Below are 13,316 nucleotides of genomic sequence, written 5' to 3'. Positions count from 1 at the left end.
AGCTCCCTAGTGACACCATCAGGTCAGGCCCCGGCCTATGGGTCTGAACCAGGAGCTTTCACACTCTGACTGTGCAGCCAAGGCTGTGTAGGAGAGGGTTCACACTGGGGAAATCTTGCAAGCATGTTATGATGGCTGCAAAATTACTTTCGATTTAGGTAATAAGATCAGCAAATTAATCCTAGCACAGATCATTGCCTGCTTGAATGCACCTCCTAGCTCTGGGCCGGGGTCCTGGTTGGAATGCTGGAGCTGGTGTGAGTTCACAGGGCTGGGGAGTGCACTTCTCTACCCATAGGCCTTAGGGCTCCCACAGGGCTTCCAGAGGGCCCAGCCCCCATAGATTGCCTCATTCTGATCTGCATGGACAGGATGGTTCAGCCACTAATGCTCCTGCCGCCTGTGATCTCTCTCCGATTCATGAGTGAGATGCAGCTGAGAGGGTTGGGTGGCCCAGGTGAGAACCGAACATTGACGATTTTGACCTCTGATGTACAGTCAGGAAGACAGGCTTCATCTCACCTGGGGGTTGGGGTACACAAGAGCTGTTCTTTTCTGTCATGTCTGAGGGCATCCTGAGGATACAGGCCAGGGGCAAGGGTGACCGGAAGGGTCGCTCCTGACAGGTGAGCATGTGGGTCACCCATGGACACTAGTGACAGCCTGAGGCTGCTAGCCTCTGAGTGTTGCCTTGGTGTACCTGCTTTGTCTGCAGGGCAGCATGCTGGGTCTTGGGGGAAGCACAGGGTACCTTGGTGGTAGCGATTGACTCACAGAGAGTCACAGGGCAGGCGCCATGTCAGTGTGTCTCCATGACGTAATTCGTTGCATGAGTTCTTGAGGGACTTGAGTGTTTTGAATCAAAGCTTTTTTTCTTTTTGTCACCCAGAGGGCAGGTTGTTTTAAAATATTTTCAAACGAAACATGAAACAGAAAAGGACGGTTGCAACACTTGCAGGGTTATATAATAACCAATGTCTAGGAGCTCACGTGACAGTATATAGTCCACCTGAAGCTGAAGTATGTTTAACAGTTAAGGCCAGCCTGGGCTATATCAAGGCCAGCCTGGGCTACATTGTGAGACCTCTATCAAAAACAACAGCAACAACTAAAAACAAACTTTAAGCAAAAACCAAACAGAGTAATAAATGTGTTGTGTCCCCACAGCACACTGGGCTTGACAGAGCAGCCCAACTCCCTGTACCACCCAGCTAAGTTTCCGCTGTATTCCTTCAAGGACGCCTAAAGACGTCCAGTTAAAACAGCGCCATTTCTGGATGCGAAAGTTTGGGCCTTCGTTTTGAGAACTGATCTGTTGCGAGTTCTTTGCTGCGCTGGCCTGTCACTGCCGGACCTCATCACAGCTGAGCGTCCCACCTGGTGCGACCCGCTCTGCATTGTGCATTCACAGGCAAAAGTGACGTTCTCTCAGCAGATCCCAGCCAACAGACTTGCCCTACACAGAATCCTAAGTGCGTTCCCTTCCCCGTCTCATTATAGTATCCCCAAACTGGAGGGAGCCAGCTGCTGTGGCCTGCTGTCAGCCAACTGTGATTTGGTGGCAGTCTGGGGGATGTCTGGGTGGGGGCCCAGCTGCCATTCCCCACCCTTCAAGGCTGAGACGCCTCATGGACAGGGTGGCTGGCTTTTTCCTGAAGCTCTGCACTTGACCATGAGACAGACCATGGTGGTTGCTGACAGAGTAAGACTCAGCCTCATGCCTGTCCTGGTTGTACCCTCGCTGGTTAACATAGGAACATCTCTCTGCTTCCCTGAGTGACCAGAGGCCTCACAAGATACAGAAAAGTTTGCGTCCACAGCCACAGTCTGCTACAGTGAAGGTGCCATGTTAGCAGATGAGGAAGAAGGCACAAGGGAGCTTAGCCAGTGTGTAGAAGGGGGTGACTGGTGGAGCCTCTCCAAGCAGAGTCCTGTAAGTGGAGTTTCACCTGCCAACTGCCCACCTTTGACAACTGGCCAGAGCACTGTCGATAGGAATTGCCACGCTGATGATGGCTATGCAGTGGGAATCAGTCACGGGGACACCTTAGTCACTTAATCTTGGTTCACTCTTCTATACTGATCTGCGACTCAGAGCCGTACCCTAGGCCCAGGCCGGGAGGGCTGCAAAGGGTCTACCAGAGGTCTTAACCAGACTCAGACGAATGGGTGGAGCTTGCAGAAGCCAAGCCTTCTTTTGGAGTATAATTTTGTGCCACCAAGTATACAGAGTCACCCTCTGACTGAACAGAGCATGAGGTGCTGGGAAAATGACGGAGTAGGGTCTGCAAGGTGGAAAGAGCTTGCCGCCAAGCTCGAGGATCTGAGTTCAATCCCAGGACTCAAATGTAGAAGGAGAGGACGGATGGACTCCTGCAAGGTGTCCTCTGATCTCCAAGTGTGTGCCATGGCCCCTCCCCTTAAATAAATACTTTTTCTCATGAAGGAGGAGCCTCTTGAATCACCAATGGATGGCAGATGGTACTTTCACCAACCCTAGCCCTCCCTTGGCCTCCCTGTCAGCAGTACATCTCACAGCTAGACTCTAGTCTGCCTTCTAGAGCCTCTCGCCTCTCCTGGGTCTGGATCATTTTAGAGAAAATGGTGTCTGTGCCCTGCCCTTGCGTAAGCCCAGGGAACCAGGACCCTGCAGAGCAGGCTGAGTGTGACTGCTCTCTCTTCTTGCATATGGGTTGAGATTGTCATGGAGACCTGGATTTTCTAAGGACCCCCACAGCACTTCCCAAGATAACTGCCCATCCCCTCTTGATAGCTTCCGAGTGTTAGTATTTAGCAGGAGGGGTTGTTTAGCCAAACACTTTCCTGTTTGAAACCTCACCCATCAATCCCACTGCCCCAGGACTTCCCCCTGGATTCCTAATGACTGGATGGAAGCCTAGCTTGCTGTTTAAAAAGAATCCTGTTCACAACCCTTGCACTTTGTATTATAAGCTGATTTTCTGTAAAAAGCTTCAATTATACTTCTCATGGGCAATGAATTAGAGACTTAATCTGAACTTCACCCTGCTTAGTAGGGGAATCAGACACAGGGGTAGAAGAGGAGGAAGAAGGGCAAAGCAGTGTAGTAGGAGGAGTCTTTGTCCTGGCCGGGACCCACTGGAAACCTAGGGGATGTCCTAATGAGGTCAGAATGGCTGGGAGGAAGGGCGTGTTCAAAGGTAAAACTGTCTGTGGGTCAAGGCCAAGGGTGGATGTGTGGGGAAGGATGCTCCCACACTCTAGGTGACAAGTTAGGTGAAGATGTGCCCAGTGCTTGTGTCTTAACCCCTCTGTGTGGTGCAGAGCCCCTGGTGCACAGTGATACCCATGGGCCACGACCCATGAAGGCTGAATGGTGCCCCCAACCCAAGATGTACCATCCCCCTAATCTTTGGGTGCACACTTTCAGGTGTGACCGGGAAATAGGTGAGACTTTTGCAGCTGTGATGAGTGTTTGTGGTAAGAGGGATCCAGGGAGATTGGGATGATGCAGATTCTGGCCTGGAATACAATCGGAGCTCACTAACAGCCAGAAAGGCGACAAAACCTCCTGACAGGGCACAAGCGTGCTCCTGGGTGACCTGTTTTAAAAGGATTGTGGTCTCCTGAGCCAGTAGTAAACCTGTGTTCTTTATGTCCCCCAATTTGGGATGACTTGCGGCTGCAGCCAGGACTCAGAGAAGACCACGTCTGTAGCAGATCCTCAGGGCTGGTGGGGTGAACTGGCTTCTCCCTCCTTGGAGCAGAGCCAGCTCTCAGTTCTGGAGCGCCATCCCAGACCAACACCACCACACTGCCACGTCTTTTAAGTGTTGAGATAAAACTCTCACAACATAAAAATCACTTCTTCCCCCCCAGACTCAGGGTCTTACGTAGCATACCATAGGCCGACCTCCGATCGCCTGCCTCGTCCTTCCTGAGGCTGGGACTGCAGGCGTGTGCCATCCCACCTGAGCGATATGATTGGTTAAAGGTGCAGTTTGACAGCACAGCATTCATTCACAGCACTGTGCAACCGTGGACTCGCGCTAGTTCCAGATGGTTTTAATTCCCTGGATAGCAGTTTTTGTCTAGGAAACAGGCATCCAGAGCCTGTTACTCAGGTGAGGGGTGGCGGGCAAGGTCAGAGTGTCTTCAGTCTTTAAGCTCTATGTGTATAGTTGGTTTACTGCATGTATGTATATGCGCTGTTTATGTGCCTGAGGAGGAGTTACGGGTCATTGTGAACCTACATGTGGATGCTGGGTTCTGGGTGCTGTGGGTGCTGGGTGCTGGGTTCTGGTTGCCGAACCTGGGTTTTCTTAAAGAATGACACATGCCCTTAACTGCTGAGCCAATCTCCCCAGTTTCTCACTCTTAAAAACTCAAAAACAAAAACCACCCCAAACCCAAAATACATACATTTGCTTTTATGTGTGTCTGCTGTGTACCATATGTGTGCAGTTCCCATGGAGGCCAGAAGAGGGTGTCACGTCTCCTGGAACTGGAGTTACAGAGAGCTACCCAATGTGGGTGCTAGGAACCAAACCCAGGCTCTGCAAGAGCGACAGTGCTTTTTAACTGCCAAGCTCTCTCTAGCCTGCCTCCTGCTCAAGTCTCCCATCCAAACAGCCCTGGTCTACTGGATCTTTTGTCATTGGATAGGTTTCTTGGCTGCTTCTACTTTCCCAACTGTTAGAATGGGGCTGCTGTCATTGGCACTGTCTGGTGAGGAGGCCAGGCAGAGGTCACAGCTGGGGTCAGGCTGTGGTTTGGGCGGGAGAAACAGAGTGTTCCTGGTACTGGGGGCTGTAACAGCAGTTCTTCAATATGAAACGGATTCTCAGCATATCAGACAGACACACCCGGATTTAAATCTAAGAACAACAGAACATTCGGAATGAAAAGGAATGCCTAGTGAGTCACTGGCTGCGTTAGAGAACCAGATCTTTCATCTTTTGGGGGTGGTGGGAGCTCCAGACACCTTGTAGCTCCTGGGCCACAGGGCCTCTGACGTGTGGTTCCCACAGGGAGAGCTAGGATCCCCCACAGGTCCAGGTTGTAGGAAGAAGGTCCTGTGGATGTCAGCCAGCCTCTTGCTGCTCTTTCCTCCCTGTCTGCCCTAACAAGGTTGCCTTTATGTCTCCAGTAGCTGGGAGATCTGCCATCAGCATCCACGCCCTCACCGGGCACCTCAGATGATGAGGAACTCTATACCCAGGTGATGAGTGGGGACTGTGTCTTGACCTCGTTTTGGGACGTTTGAACCATGTCATTAGAAATAAAAAATGAATCATTTCGGCACACAAAGGAGTGCACAGACAAAGGGCAAGGAGATTCTTTTCTCAGAGGTGGTTCGCTAGAACACAAACTGGGGTAGCAACACACCGAGGCCAGCGTGGCTCTTGCCTTTTATTCCCTGGCAGAGGTTGTGACTGTGTCTTATCCTATTGGAGGATGCTTGACCCCGCTCGCAGTGCCATGGGCTAATCTGCAGAGTGGGAAGAGAAGGTTCAGGAAATAGGAATCCTTATCAGGCTGATGACCTTTGATGTAAAAACAAACAAAAAACAAGGGTAGCTGCTTCTGAATAGAACAAACAAACGAATCACCCGGTCCTAAAAAATCTGAAAGCTGCTAGGTGCCCCTGAGGTCAGACCTTCAGTCAGGGTTTGGGTTGGCTTTGGGGCCTTGCATTATATACTCTCCGGAGCATAGTGCCAAGATCCGTCAGCGGCTCAGCATGGCTCCAAGTGTCTGTGCTGTGATCTCGGTCTTTAACCCAGCCCTTTCTCCTGAACTGGTCCAGCGTTCCCCCCCACACCCAACACACAACACACACACACACACACACACACACACACACACACACACACACACACACACACACACTGAAACGTGCCTTCTTGTTGGCGTCGATCCAGTGGGTGACACCCCATTTCCCAGCTGGTGCTGCCTGACTAATTCCAGGTAATTGGACTGTCTGAGAGAGGGGATTTGGATGGGAAGTCGCAATTTCCATCACTCAGCTGCTCGCCTTGCCAGCAAGATGGTTTTAATTGTCCCACCTGGTGACATCAAGCATCCTGACCACCTGGCCCTGCTGAACCTGCTGTCAGGGTTGAGATGGACCGTGTGGCCTGGCTAATTGAAGGCGAGTGTTTCCTCTTTGCAGGGCCTTAGTGGAGGCAGCAGTGGATTTCCCATGAGTGATTAGGATGATGATCCCCTTTACCAGGGAGGGAGGGACAGAAGAGCCACCTCTAATTGCCCCGTGTCTAGTTTGGGGTCCAGCACACATGGAACCCCTCTCTGGTTGAGTCAGCAACCTGCTCCATCATTGATCAGTAACAATGGGGCGGCGGCTTAGTGGAAAACAACAGGCAGGAGCCACAGGCCTGCTTGGCCTGCTTGCTTTTCTTCCTGAGACTTTCCTGTATTGTCCTGGCCCTTGCTTTGGTCTGCAAGGTCATATGCGGCAAACTGTGGGCAGCAGAGGGTTTGGGAGTAGGCTGGAGATCAAGCACATACGTGTACATGCTCATGTGCAAATACACATGTGTCTCACTGCTGTGAACTCTCAGGTAGGCCAGGATCACATCTGTCTGGAGGCAAGGGCAGCAGGCCTCTGAAATGTTCTGATACAGAAGGGGGAATGGTGTTTTTCATGGTAAAAGCAGCATTTGGGGGAAAGGTACTTAGTGGCCCTGATTGGGCAATGCTTGAGTTGGAGCAGAAGGGAAAGGAGGAGGGGAAAGACCTAAGGCATCGAGTCTGCATGCTTTGGCTTCTTTTGGTTTTAGGATCCTGGAGTGGTTGTAGCCACCAGGGCTGGTGACAGCTGTCCCTGGTGTGGAGGTGCCTCAGTACAGTGAAGGAAGGGCACAGAGAATATGGTTTGAGCTGTGGCACAAACAAGGTCCATGAGTTCATGTCTACTCAGAGGGCTCTCGCTTTGATCTAGCATCGATGGGGATGTCCCCAGACCTAAAGAGCTGCCCCAGTCAGGCAGGACTAGGACTAGGAGAAGGGATAACTTAGGGTGGTGTCAGCAGAGGCTGGTGGGCTGGCTGCCCTCAGGGATGACTTTCTATCTAGCAAAGCCGGTCACACCTGGCCTTGAGGCAAAGCCATGCATCTAGTTTCTCAACTGTGGGTGGGGACAGCTTTACACCAACCTCTGTCTCCTCTGGGCCAAGGATCCTAGTAGGCTGTACTCAGGAGTAAGGTCATAGAGTAGAGGGAAGACCTTGTGTGTGTAGCCACAGAGCAGTGCCCTCTGCTGCCCTGAAGTCATGGCCTGTTTCACTGGAGAATAGGATAGAACGCATCCATCCCCATGAAGGAGTCATTTTTAATATCCAGGATCCATGCCACCCTTGCCTGGGTGTCTGAGTGGCTAATAGTTTTACTTATGCTCCTGCTAGCAGAGGCTTTGGCAGCCATCTTTAAGTGGGGTGGGGTGACCTCAGCATCCTGCATATTTGGGATTTCATAAGTAGGCTGTCCCCCTGGTCAGTAGCTGATAGAGAAGCTATGGGTTGTCCTGGTGTCTCCTTGCCGAGCGGGGTGTCTTGTCCCTGTTCTGCGTCTCACTGGAGGTTGGTCTATGCTGGTATTTGTAGGCCTGACTGAGCTGCCCAGTCTCTGGTAGTCACCCCACTCTGACAGTCACTACAGTGATAGCTGGCTAACCAGAATTGCCCTCAGGAAGCTGGCCAGGGCCGCTGGCTTTTCCCTGAGATTCTGTGCACTCTTAGTCTATTTTCTAGGTTGTCACCAACCATCTGAGCCCAGGGACAGAAAGTGATTGATTAGTGATGCCTGCCATGTTCTGAGGAGACAGGCTTTAGTTTATCTATATCACATCAGAACCCCAAGGGACAGGTCCCTTGGCCTAGGCAGTTTGCCAAGGCCAAGGCCACTGGGCTGACCCTTCATTTCCCAGCAGCAAGTTGGCAGGATGTTGGGGGATGGAGGAGAGACTCCAGCTGCTGTGTCACTCCATTCCCCCTGGCAGCTCACAGAGGGGAGGGGTCTTGCCGGAGGTCACATGGGGACTCGGTGGTACAGTACCCCACTCCCAGCTCCCCTAAGCAGGTCCCATCCACATGGCCATCTTCCCTGTGATTGTGAAGGAAGCCAGCTGTGGGGACTGTGGCAGATTCAAGACCCATGGGTTCATTCTTGTTCCTTCTGACTCTGGCAGGCACTGACGTGAACCAAGCAGCCCTGTTCTACTCGTATGGAGTGGCTACAACTTTGTATTGGCTCATGTGATTCAAGGGCTTGTTCTAGAAACCAGAGCATGGGGAAGGGACAGGCCCCACAGGGACGAGAGTCACCGCAGGAAGGACTGTAGTGGCTGTAGTGGCGAGGTGGAAGGGAATGTGCTATTTGCAAAAGCTGTTGTATACTTCATGATCAGAGCTAACCTGTAGGCCACCCATGAAGTTTGGGGCAGTTTGAGGCTAAGAGGCACCATGGGGGCTTGCAGAGTCTAGCTGAGGCCAAGAGTCTGGGCCCTATGCCCAAGGCCTCTAGGCAGACCTAGTTCTCCCTCCATTTTTGTTTCTTCCTGTGGGTAGCGCCATTGTCTCTGGTCTCTGAACTGTCACTTAGCAGAATTGTCATGTTTACTGTGAGCCTAACATTGCTCACTCAAAGCAGATTTCCCATGTCTGAGCCTGGAGGCCTCGAGGGGAAACCTTCTGGTCCTCAGCAGAACTTTGATGGTTCAAGCTTTGTCCTGGGTAGGGACCGTGCCACAGTGGTGGTTGGATGCTGGGGCCTGAGCTTGAAAGCTGGAAAAGTACAGTTGGCCAAGCTCTGGGGCCTCCCTAAATTCTGTATAGGAGGGCCTGGTCTCTGGAGGATTTGTCTTAAGTGTTCATTCAGGCTAGCTGCCCGTGGGGTTTTGCCAAGTTGTGAAGTGGTTAGTTTTAACTATGAACTTGGTGCAAACTACAATTGCCTGGGAAGAATGAGTCTATTGAGGTACCATTCACATTAGATCGGTTTGTGAAAATGTCTGTGGGGAATCATCTTGATTGTTAATCGATGTAGGAAGATGCAGCCCACTGTGGGCGGAACCATTCCCTGGGCCCTAAACCATTTAAGAGTGAAGAAAGCTGGCTGAGCATCAGCAGCAAGCACCATGGTTACCTTGTTTCCCTTGCTCTTGACTGTGGATATGATGCTGCTTGCGTGCTCTCCATGACTTCCCATGACTTAGCCTGACCAACTTTTTGCTCCCCTAACTTGCTTTGACTGGTGGGAGTGGGGGTGTGATGGATGCCCTGTGTACCCACTGGCCTCTTCCCACCAAACCCCTGCCTGCTGGAGGCTCTGAATTCAGTATGCTGGATGCTGAGAAGCAACATTCCTTGGTTATCAGCAGAGGCTCCTCCCTAAGCTTCTCCAGACAGGGCGGGGCAGAGCAGAGCCCTGTTTCTGTGGGTCTCTAGATACAGGCCACGAGGGCCCCGTGGGACTCGGGGGTCAGTCACAGTCTGGCCCCAGGAGGTTCTGAGTCAGCTACACCCTACTTCCCTCACCCCCACCCCTGCTGGGCCTTAGCAGAGACCAGAGATCACTGTCAGGGCTGTGGCAGTAGCCTTGCCTTATTGTCCCCACTTCCAAGTCTTACTGAAGGTGGCAGAGGCCCTTTCATGTGTCCAGCCTGACTTCCATTGAAGAGTGGTTGGTCCTAGCCCAACTGTACAGGAGGTAGCTGACCTCCTGTATCAGCAGACTCTGTCCCCACTGGCAGAGTCCTTACGTTCCCTCTGCCCAGGCTGCCACTGGGTTACTCTACTGAGGGTGCCCTTGCTCACCATTGCTCCCCTTGCTTTTTGTGTGGAAGTGCCTGGTTTGCCCCCATTTATCAGATGAGGTCACTGAGGCTGGAAACTTAGACCCCCAACCCCAATCCTGTAAGTCCTGATTCCAACCCTGACCTCTGAACTCAAAACGAGAACATGCTTTCTGCTGCAGCCGCTCAGGCTTTCTGAGGCCAAAGCCTTCTCTCTTGGTGGTGTGGCGCTGGCCTGCTCCTTTCACAGGAGAACTAGCTGGGGGTGTGGCATGGAGCAAGGCACACTACTCACCCCGCTGTCTGGACTGGGCGGGATGTGGGCTGAGACCGACCGTGACCCGCCTGTGGGCTTGTTTTGACAGTTGGTGCTGTTTAGCACGAGAGCTGTTTTTAATAAGACAGACACCAGGGTTTCAAGGCCTTCCCGCCAATTAGGATGTGGCTGCCCAGGTGCCTGTTTGAATAATTAAGCAGTTGTCGTCCCCCAGGCTTTTGGTGCCTTTCAACTCTGCTTGGCTGCCTTCTCCCTGGCAAATGGTGCCAAAGGGGCCTGTGGCTCAGTCATGCCCCTGTGTGCCGTCTCTGGGCTTTTGTCACCCATGCTGGCCTGTGCTTGCCTAGCTCAGTCCCTCACGTCTGGGGACGGCAGAGCCGACCCTTCCTGTGGTCTGAGGAGGTGTCAGGGTTCAATGTGGAGGCCTAGCCAAGGCCTACAAGTTGTGTTGTCTATAATATGTGCAACTAGGTGACTGGTCTGTACCCATTCCAGCACTGAAAATATCACCAACAGGGAGGATTGTTGCCTCTCCTCACAGGGATAGATACCATCAAAGCACAGGTCAACTCTCTGGCTGTCTCACTCGCAGGACTCAGGGCCCAGTCTTACCCTTTCTCATCTGTTGCATGACCAGGCCATGAAGGATCTGGCCACCCGTGGGTGAGGCCACACACAGTGATTTGGTGAGATGCATACAATCTCAAGGTCTGTACATGCTCTTCCTGAACCAGTACTAGAAAATCAAAAGCGAAGTACTCTTGCCTCGAGCCAGGTCACATCCACCCGAAACGTCTACAGATCCTGCAGAACACATTTGGGGTCGCATGTTTGTGAGATGATCTGAGTCGCTACTGCCTTCTGGGGCCACATTTGTTTCAAGCTACATTTTTCTTCCAGTCTGTCATGGGAAGAAGCAGCAGGGTACGGGGAGCATGTGGAGGTCGAGGCTTCTTTGTCCTTGTGAGGGGACCTGGGCGGTCCTGCAGACCCCTTAAAGAGAAGGCTCTGAGTTAATAGAGCTGCTGCTTACCCGGTATCTCTGGGTGCAAGGCCTGAGGCCTGAGAGTCAGCAGAGTGGGCTTGGAGGGTGAGCTGGTCAGAAGCAGGGAAGGGACTTCCACCACCACATAAATGATGTGCAGAGGGGGTGATGCGGTACTAGGAAGAGAGCCTTTCCTGGTTTACTTCAATGTAAGCAATTGTGCTGCCTGCTCTTTGCAGTGTGGCTCAGACGAGCAGAGTCAGGGAGCTAAGATCTCTTACTTTCAGGGGCCTGGCTCTTGGCAGTGGTCTGTGGTCTCTTCCTAGTGCTCACGTGGTAAGTGAGTGGTGGGGTCAAGGCCAGCAGTGTGGCTCCAGGTCAAGGCTGTTTGCAGATACCGGTCTGGAAAGCCTCGCACTTGCCTACCTTACAGAGGTGAGAGCGATTGCCCTATTCCGGGCTGGAGGAATTCCCGGGTAGGGAAGGTTCTATCCAGTGGAGTCAACCACAGTTATATTTCACGATTGTGGAAGGAGGGTGGCTGATTCTGGGATCCTTTCTCTGGCGACTTTAACAACCAAGCTGCAGGTACAGAGTGTGTGTCTGCACTTGGTGGAGGCACTCACTTGGTGGACATCACTGTTCAGAGATGGGCACAGAAGTCCTAGGGCCAAAATTGCTAAGCACCAGATGCTCCTGGGGCTGTGAAAAGTGGCCAGTGGCCAGTGGCCAGTGGCTAACTTGAACAAGTGTTCCCTGCATACCTTGGAAGGAGAATGGGGTAGGAGAGGAAGGAGGGGAGGTTGGAATTGTTGAAAGTGGGTTGGGCTTCGTTTTGAGTTTGGGCTTGGGTGCCCCTTTAATTGTCTGTTCTCAAGTCTCAGTCCTTTGGCCAGAGACACCTTTGTGCTGTCAGATGTGTCCCCTGGGGTAGCTGGATCCTTACGTACTGGGTCTAAGGTGAGGGGCTGGTGCCGAGGAGTGCGGAGCAGGAATTAGAAGCTGCTCTGGAAGTCAGGCTGCTGCTGGGCCTGAGATGCTGGGGGTTTCTTGCCTGCTGTGGTTTTCTTCCTGTGGGGGTATCCGCCCAATCCCCATGCTGGTGCAGGGGAAACTTGGCTTCCCAGAAGTGGGCATGAGGAAGTGAGTGTTCAGGAATGCTCTGATATGGAGGGAGGACCTCACCCACACTGGGGGATCTGGCTCTCCCTCCGCCTGGATAGGATATCTTTAGTGTAGCACACTTGAGTGGCTTTTTTGTTTGTTTGTTTTAGGGTTATTTTTTTTTTTATTAATATGAACGCATGCTGTCCATTTGTGTGCCAGGAGAAGGGGGATCAGACCCCTTGAAACTGGAATTACACACGTCTGGCCATCTCTGAATTTAGTCACTTTCCTACTCAGCCTGTTCTATCCCGTTCCGTCATTGGTACCACCTTCCACCCATACATCTGTGCCATTGTGGCACTAACCATTTTGCTCTCGGATATCGACCTGGGTAGTAATGGCCAGGTCTTCACACACAAAGTACGCTTTGCCGAGTCAAGGGATGCTGGGCCGCAGGGGTGTGTATAGGGTGGGTGGACTGCAGCAGAGAGGAGAGCTGCACAAAGGCTCAAGTAGATCCAGTGTGGGGACTGCGGCAGAGGGGACAAGAAGAGGGTGGGGCAGACACAGCTTCCCACACAGGCTGGTTCTAAACTTTATGTAGCCCTGGTGGGCTTCCTCGCCTGCCTGTCCCACCCAGGCAAGTCACCTGTCTTTGTTTGGCTGTGACAGAAGTTAATTGGCTTTGTAGCTCAGTTCTCCAGGGCTTCGAGGCTCCAACTAGTGGTGCACCGATAAAAGCAGTAAATGTTTATGGGCAGCAGTATCATTCCCCTGCCTTTAGCAGGCCTGTTTCAGCTCCTTGGTACGGCAGGTGGAGGAAGTGACAAGAGGGGAGAAACAGACACTGAACGAGACTCCGAAAAATTGCGAGAAGGAGTTTAGGACAGCCATATCTACAAGACTTTAAAAAAAAAACAAAAAACAAAAAATCAGGGATTGGAACAGGAAGTTGATGTCTAGCACCAACTCTGTGCTTCCTGCTCCTCTCTGTCCTGCCTCCTCCTTCCTGATCTGGAAATGTGGATATCAGATGACAGTCTTGGGGGCAGGTCCTTGTCTTCTGAGTGTTTGAGGCTGAGTCTCTCGTTCATTACTACATAGAGCAGGTTAGCTGGCTGCAAGCTTACAGATGTGCACCCTCAACACCCGGG

The 13,316-nt window shown here is 52.2% G+C and overlaps 1 protein-coding gene across 6 annotated transcripts in view; it reads left to right on the top strand.

Annotated features, from left to right (window-relative positions):
• The window catches only part of Vav2 (vav guanine nucleotide exchange factor 2), a 169,363-nt gene that overhangs the window by 95,195 nt on the left and 60,852 nt on the right, over positions 1-13,316 (top strand). The gene's annotated exons all lie outside the window — the stretch shown is intronic.

The sequence above is a fragment of the Rattus norvegicus genome, chromosome 3 (assembly GCF_036323735.1).
Source record: "Rattus norvegicus strain BN/NHsdMcwi chromosome 3, GRCr8, whole genome shotgun sequence".
In the NCBI taxonomy this organism is placed as follows: Eukaryota; Metazoa; Chordata; class Mammalia; order Rodentia; family Muridae; genus Rattus; species Rattus norvegicus.
This window is presented reverse-complemented; position numbering and strand designations above follow the sequence as displayed.